This window comes from Leptonychotes weddellii, chromosome 15, assembly GCF_054177405.1.
Source record: "Leptonychotes weddellii isolate Sample4059 chromosome 15, ASM5417740v2, whole genome shotgun sequence".
Lineage (NCBI taxonomy): Eukaryota > Metazoa > Chordata > Mammalia > Carnivora > Phocidae > Leptonychotes > Leptonychotes weddellii.
In genome coordinates, this window is record NC_138383.1 from 27,286,198 (window position 1) to 27,292,647 (window position 6,450).

General features: G+C 52.7%; 1 protein-coding gene across 6 annotated transcripts in view; it reads left to right on the top strand.

The window, feature by feature from the left end:
• MSI2 (musashi RNA binding protein 2) overlaps window positions 1-6,450 on the top strand; it is a 387,828-nt gene that overhangs the window by 329,374 nt on the left and 52,004 nt on the right. The gene's annotated exons all lie outside the window — the stretch shown is intronic.

A 6,450-nucleotide genomic window follows, 5' to 3' on the forward strand; every position in this document is an offset into this window, starting at 1 on the left:
GCCATGCTAAGAAGGATGAGCAAGCTCAGAGTGATCCAGACAGGACTAGCCTTGGAAGGCGAGGATCCTAGTGGGGAACACCGAGAGCCCCCTGGCCTGGCTGAGGGGGCCAGGTTCCTGCAGGGTGTGTGTGAGGAGGAGTGCTGGGCTCAGAGCCTCCAGGATGGGCTTTGACCCCGGCTGGTGGTAGGCAAACCCATGTGGTCCGTGTGTTTCTCCAGGTGCCATCCGATTGGCTCCTGTTTATTGAGGGATGGATATGTGATGAATGGCAGGTGCTTACTCCTCTGCCCCCACTTTTTCCCTGTCTCTCATGGTTGAAGTCATGACTTCTCTAAGCTGCAGTAAAGAAGTAATTGTTGGTTAAAAATGTTGTGGTGAATCTGTTAGTCCTTGAGTGATAACCTCTCCCAGGTCACCCCCTCCCACTGACACCCCTGCTGCTTAAGGCTTTTGCCTTTGGCCCATGTAGCTCTATTGAGACTGCCACCAGGCAGAACGCCCGGACCCCAGCCAGCCCCACTCATGTCACAGAGGCTTTCCTCTGTGGACAGGTGATGGGTGATGGTGGCCATCACCCGTCCTCGGAGAGCCCTTAAGATGGAATTGATGGTGTCAGGCCAGCTTCCCCCAAGGTGGGGGCTATGTAAGCCAGTGGGGAGGGCTTGGGACTTCAGAACCAGGGGATCTGGACTCCTCGCCCCCTGAGCTGCATGACTTGGGACAAGTGCCAACAGCTCTGTCCTTCAGTTACCCCGTCCTTAGATAGGGATGTGGGACACTCTCACTTCATGGGGTTGTTGAGGATCAATGAAACCATCTCGGGCCTCGCCAGCGCTGTATTTCGTCAAATCCAAGGTGCTGTGGGTGGTGAAATGCCTCTTTGTACAAACATTCAGAAAGAAAGATACAGATGCTGTTGATTAAACTGGACCAAGGCTTTCTTACCACAATGACTGTGAGATAGAGCTCCTTTCAGAGACGTTAAGATGTGAAAAAAATGTATGTCTTCCGATCAACAAAACACAATAGGATATACTCAAACTGGGAGCTCTTCTTAGTAAAGCCGTGGGAGTCTGAGGCATTCCCGCCCGAGCAAGTGCCCAACACCCTTCCATGGGGCATCCCTTCCTGCCAGCGGCCAGGAAGGTGTGGCTTGTGCTGTGGCATCTGCTGCCTTCTCCGTTCAGACCCCTAGCCCAAGGAGTTGGATCATCTTTGAGTTTCTGTGATCTGTGCGCTGGGCTCCAGGCCTCATCAGCCGCCGGGCCTCCTGAGTCCCCAGCCATGGTGGTGAGGCCCTTCAGGCACCTGCTGAGACGGGCCTCCTGAGAGCTCCCAAAATATGCCCCCGGCCAGGAACCAGCTCAGCCCAAGGTCCAGGCAGAAGGGGTGAAGCGGGCATAGCACCCAGGGAACCCAACACACAGTCTCAAGGCCTGGCTGGCCTCTCACCTCCTCAGCCAGACTGGAGACTCCTGACGCTGCCCTCGGCTTCTCGCATTGGCAGAGCCTGGCATCCTGGGCCTCTAGATACTCTGGGCGAGGAGAGTGCCGTCTCCTATCCTGAGACCAAAGCCCTTGCTTCTTGCTTCTTCCCTCTAAAGTGGTCGCACCGGGCGGCATCTGATCCTTTGCTAGGGTGGGGATGGCCTGACATGTCCCCACAAGTCACCTGGGTCACCCCGTCTGTGGTGCATATCTGTCCTGGAATCGCCACCATCACCCGTCACCTGTCCACGTCATCACCGCGATCATCATCAGCCATAGTTTGGTTGATGAACTCAGCACAGAACAACGTTTGTTAAAAGTTCATTAATGAAATAAAGGTTTAGTGCTGTAAATTTTTGTTGTCGGAAGAGCAGAAAAATGTCTAACACTTGGACAGGTTTCTCGAAGTGAGACTATACACCATTAAAGCTTTACCTGCTAAGGGCCAGGCACTGTTCTAGGCGCTGAGGATGCCTCAGAGCATCTCAGGGAGCTGATGTTCTAGTGAGACAGCAGATAACGCTGGTCTGTAAATGACTTGGAAACTGTGAAACTAATTTTTAAATATCCCTTAAGATTTTCTCCATACTTTGGGGAGGTCTCGTCAAAGGGAGGCTGGCGAGCGTATAGTTACACAGTTATGTTTGCTTGATCTCTCTTGATGTGGCTGCATCCATCCTTGGGAGGAAACCTACAGCTGTTTTGGCTTTAGCTTTCACAGCCTTTGACAAAGTCATAGAATAATCAGCTCACTTGGGAATTCCTTAAAAAAAAATGTAGGAGAGAAGAGGAGGGGGCCTCCTCAGACCAGCTCTCCCTGCCTTCGAGCTAGACAAAACGAAAATCAGCGAAGACCCTTGGAAAGGTCTTTTTGCAGCCCTTCAGACTTTGTTCTGCTCTCTCGTGCCCTAGACTCTCTGGTTTTTCTTCATGAAAGTGGACTTAATAAAAGCAAATGTGATTATTATTGATATATTTTAGTCCTTTTGGCCTACTCTGCCCTCAGCCACATAGTCCTACTACCTCTAAACTGTCTTGACCCGGCTGGGCACACACTACTAAACATGCTTGATACCACTGGTAGAGAAATACCTCACTGCTGAGGCCTTGAAGGAAAGCTTCACCCTGCAGGCCCGGAAATAGTGGGACTCTGTAGACCAGCTGAAGAAAGCCTGAGGCATTCTTACCAGTGCTCCTACTGAGAAGTCCCTGTGAAGTCTTGACCCAGTGTTTCCTGACACTAAACCCCTCTGAAATGAAAGCAAATTAAAAAAAAAAAAAAATCAGCATCTAGAAGAGATGAGGATCTGTGATCTGCTGGTATGCACTAACAGATCAAAAGGAGATGGGCTGATTGTAGAGCTGCATGTCTAGACTCATTTGTAATTTCAACGGGGATTTGTCTTTCCCCAAAGTACCTGTTGAGGTCATTCCCAAGGAGTCTCCGTTTGTTCAGCTGTTTCCTGGTGGACAGAGGAAACTCAAAATTCAGCTCTTCAGTTTCCTTCTAGGACAACACAGTGCACCAGAACTTTCTGTGGTGGTAGAAGGGGCCTCTGTCTGCGCTGCCCAAGATGGTAGCCACTAGCTAATGTGGCTACTGAGCATTTAAGATGTGGCTCATACTACTGAGGAACTGGGGTTTTCATCGTAGTTTAGACTTAAATTTAAATTGGACAGCATAGGCCTAAAGATGCTCCTACGGCTCAGAATGACTCTGGGGTCCGAGCATCTGGGTAGACTTTGGCCTTCCCATCCCAACCTGGGAGGGGCTCTGGGCACTAGGTGTTGCATCCTGGATGCATCCCTCATGGAGCCAACATGGCGCCCCGGGCAGTGCTCTGCATATCACGTGGCATGTATGTCACACTCTGGCAGGTCCCTGGATAAACAGCCCTTGTCTCTTGTCCTTTCAAGTCGGGGGCCTGGTGGGAGCAATTTTCCATGACTGAGTAGCTGAGTCACGGAGCCCGGGAGCGGATGAGTCATGCGCCCACCTAGAATGCAGACGTTTTTCAGGGTTAGAGCCAGCATCTCCTAGAGTTGGAGCAAAGATCGAGAACCACGATTCTGAGAACTCTGCCAGCAACCCCAAAAGGGGGCCCTGAAATGATCTGACTGGCAAATTTGAGTAGTTGTTGATTTCTGAGTTCCTTTTTTTTTTTTCCACAACGGAAAGCCTATCTGCCAGAAAGGTGGTCAGCCAGGCAGCAGGCTTAGTTTTTCCTTTAGTGACAAGAGATAATTACTGTGGGATTGATCAGGCGTCCAGAGTACTGGAGCACATAAATTGGGCAGTAGCCAGTGCGGGCGGGGCCCAGCTACTAATGGAAGCGGCGGCTGGGTCATCTCGCTGTAATATGGCTTGATGGAGCATCCACATCGGTCTGCTGTAATGTGCTATTGATATGCAGCCAGCCAATTTCCCTGTGTGGCTGGGGCTGGGAGCAGTTCGAGCAGAGCTGGGCTGCACAGCAGTAAATGAAGAGGAAAATTGAAGTAATGTTGTATTATAAATTTATGATTTCATCTGCCTGACCCAGAGGATGTTCGTGATGGGGGCTGGAGATCAGATACCCCACTCCGGCAGATGCCAAATTCTCGTCTTTGTTGTGCAGGAGACAATATCGACATGTCCAGGAAGATTGGGGTGAGGCCCCAAATTGGGGTGAACTCGACCATGCTTGTCTTCCTTCTTGTCGAAGACTGTCACATGTGCCAGGAAGAAAGTGGCTGGAGTCAGGGAGGGGCTGGGCGTCCCACCCCCTCTCCACCCCACCCGCCCTGAGGGAGGCTTGAAGGTGACACATGGGCCTACACATCTGCTGTCAGATTAAAATATTCCAGACCCCTAGTGCTGACGTTAGAAGCAAAGGAGTCATTTTTCACCAGGAAAGGCCCTAGGCAGCGGTGATTTGGCTGTTTGCATATAATCCGTTTATCAATAGTGTTGAAATAATGGTTTAAGAAATCTAGTCATGAAAGATCTGATTTGAGAGCGGGTGATTAATTCAGAAGAGAACTGAGCTGGCCAGCCATGAAATAAATACCAGGGAAGAAGCCAGTGTGCGTGAGTCCACTTAAGACCTCTTGGGCTTGCCCTGTTCCTCTCCGTCCGTCTGTCCCTTTCTTTCCCCACCGGGGGGCCAGAGCTGAGCATCACCCTTGGATAGCCTGCTCTTCGGCAGTCAGAGCAAAGCCGTGCGGTCATCCTGCTTGTGTGGGCGACCCTGTGCCAGGGAGACCCCGAGCACTGGGAGATCAGCGCACCTGGAAGGAACAGACGCAGGCCCCTTTTGACGTGGAAACGGGTCAGTCGGCCAGTGAGTTGTGACTGCACGTTTAGAAAGGCTCTGGCTAAACGGGAAGGGAAGGGAGCCACGGGGAGTCTCAGTCGAGAATGCTGTAAGGGACCCACAGAGCTTTGTACAGATGGCAAGACTCAAGCTGTCAGAGGACAAGGAAGACCCCCCCCCAAAGGTCATGGCCTTGGGACAGAGGCAAGCCTGGACCCCAAGTCTCCTGACACCCACAAGAGCAAGCCTCTCTTCTCAGTCCGATGACAGAGCCACTGGTCAAGAGGAGGCTATGACACAAACATGCATGGGCAGGTGAGGAAAGGTGGGTCCCATCTCTGGGCCTCTAAGGCATATGAGCTCTATGAACAGGCAGCAGGAAGACCTGCCAACGCGAACGCACAATGCCCGAGGGCACCCGAGATGGAACTGCGTGAATGATCCTTTTCCTTTAGCCCTCACCGCAGGTCAGAAAATGCTTGCGGCGTACCCACGTGCACTTGGGACGTGGGTGACGAGACCCCAGAGCCCGTATTTGGGGGGTGTCCGTGGCTGTCTCGAGCTGCTGCCCTTGTGGCTGGAGCGCAGGAAGACTCTGACAGACCCCACCCATCAAAGCCACTCTCTACCAGCATCTTGGTGGCAAGCCACGGAAACAGCCCTGGCTGCTGCAAGCCAAAAAGGAGATGATTGGAAGGGGCTCGTCAGCTCACAGAGTTGCCAAGAAGGCTGGAGAATAGGCAGTAACTGGGGAGGTGGGTGGTCAGCCACAGCCGTGACCCAGGGACAACCTAGGAATGACCTGGTCGAGGGGGGTCCCCTGTTGCCACCACTGTGTGCTGGGCTCATGCTAAAGGCACCAGAATAAATTCTGAATCACTGTCTCCTCCTCTGCCCCATTAGCCTCAGCAGTGGATCCAAGGAGGACTTCCCTGGGCCAGACCCAGGTTCACAACTTGCTTTCCCGCTGCCTGGCTCAGAGAGAGCAGGAGGGGGCCCTCTTCTGCTTCCAGGATGGGAGGCAGGCCTCTCTCCAAGACTCAAACTCAGAGAAGGGGTTCAGGGACTGGGAAGCCAAGAAACAACCACAAATATCCACCTCGGAGGTCAAAGCAAAAGTCCAGCTGTTGGTGGTGGTTGGCTGGTTGGTGATGGTGGTGGCGGGAGGTTGGCCGTGGAGGTATGTGAAGAGCATGAATGTACTGGGACTCCTACACACCGAGTGGACAGAGGCAATGTGAGCCTGGTGGGATGGGAGCAGAGGGGACCCGTGGGTCCCCTGGGGCTGGCAGAATCGGTCCAAGAGGGCTACACACCGGCCTTCTCTGTCACCTGAGCCAAGAGGCAGGGACATAAATGGTGAAGTAGCCTGAGCAAGCACAATGCAGGGTTGAGAGCCAAGGGACTGCTCACTGGGGGTTTCATACTAGATCACAGAGGGCCACACCAGGAGCAGAACATGCCAGAGTTTCCTCATGCCCAGCCCAGCAGCCATTTCCACAGGCAGCCCACGGTTAACAGATCACCCCCTGGGTTATCTGTTGAGATCATGTGGGAAATACGCTCGCTGTGAAGTGCCCGTTAGTTACAATGTGTGGCGTGAGGCTTCTGGGTTTGGGCCATGCTTCCTGGAGCACATTTTAACCCAACCAGTCCCTCATGG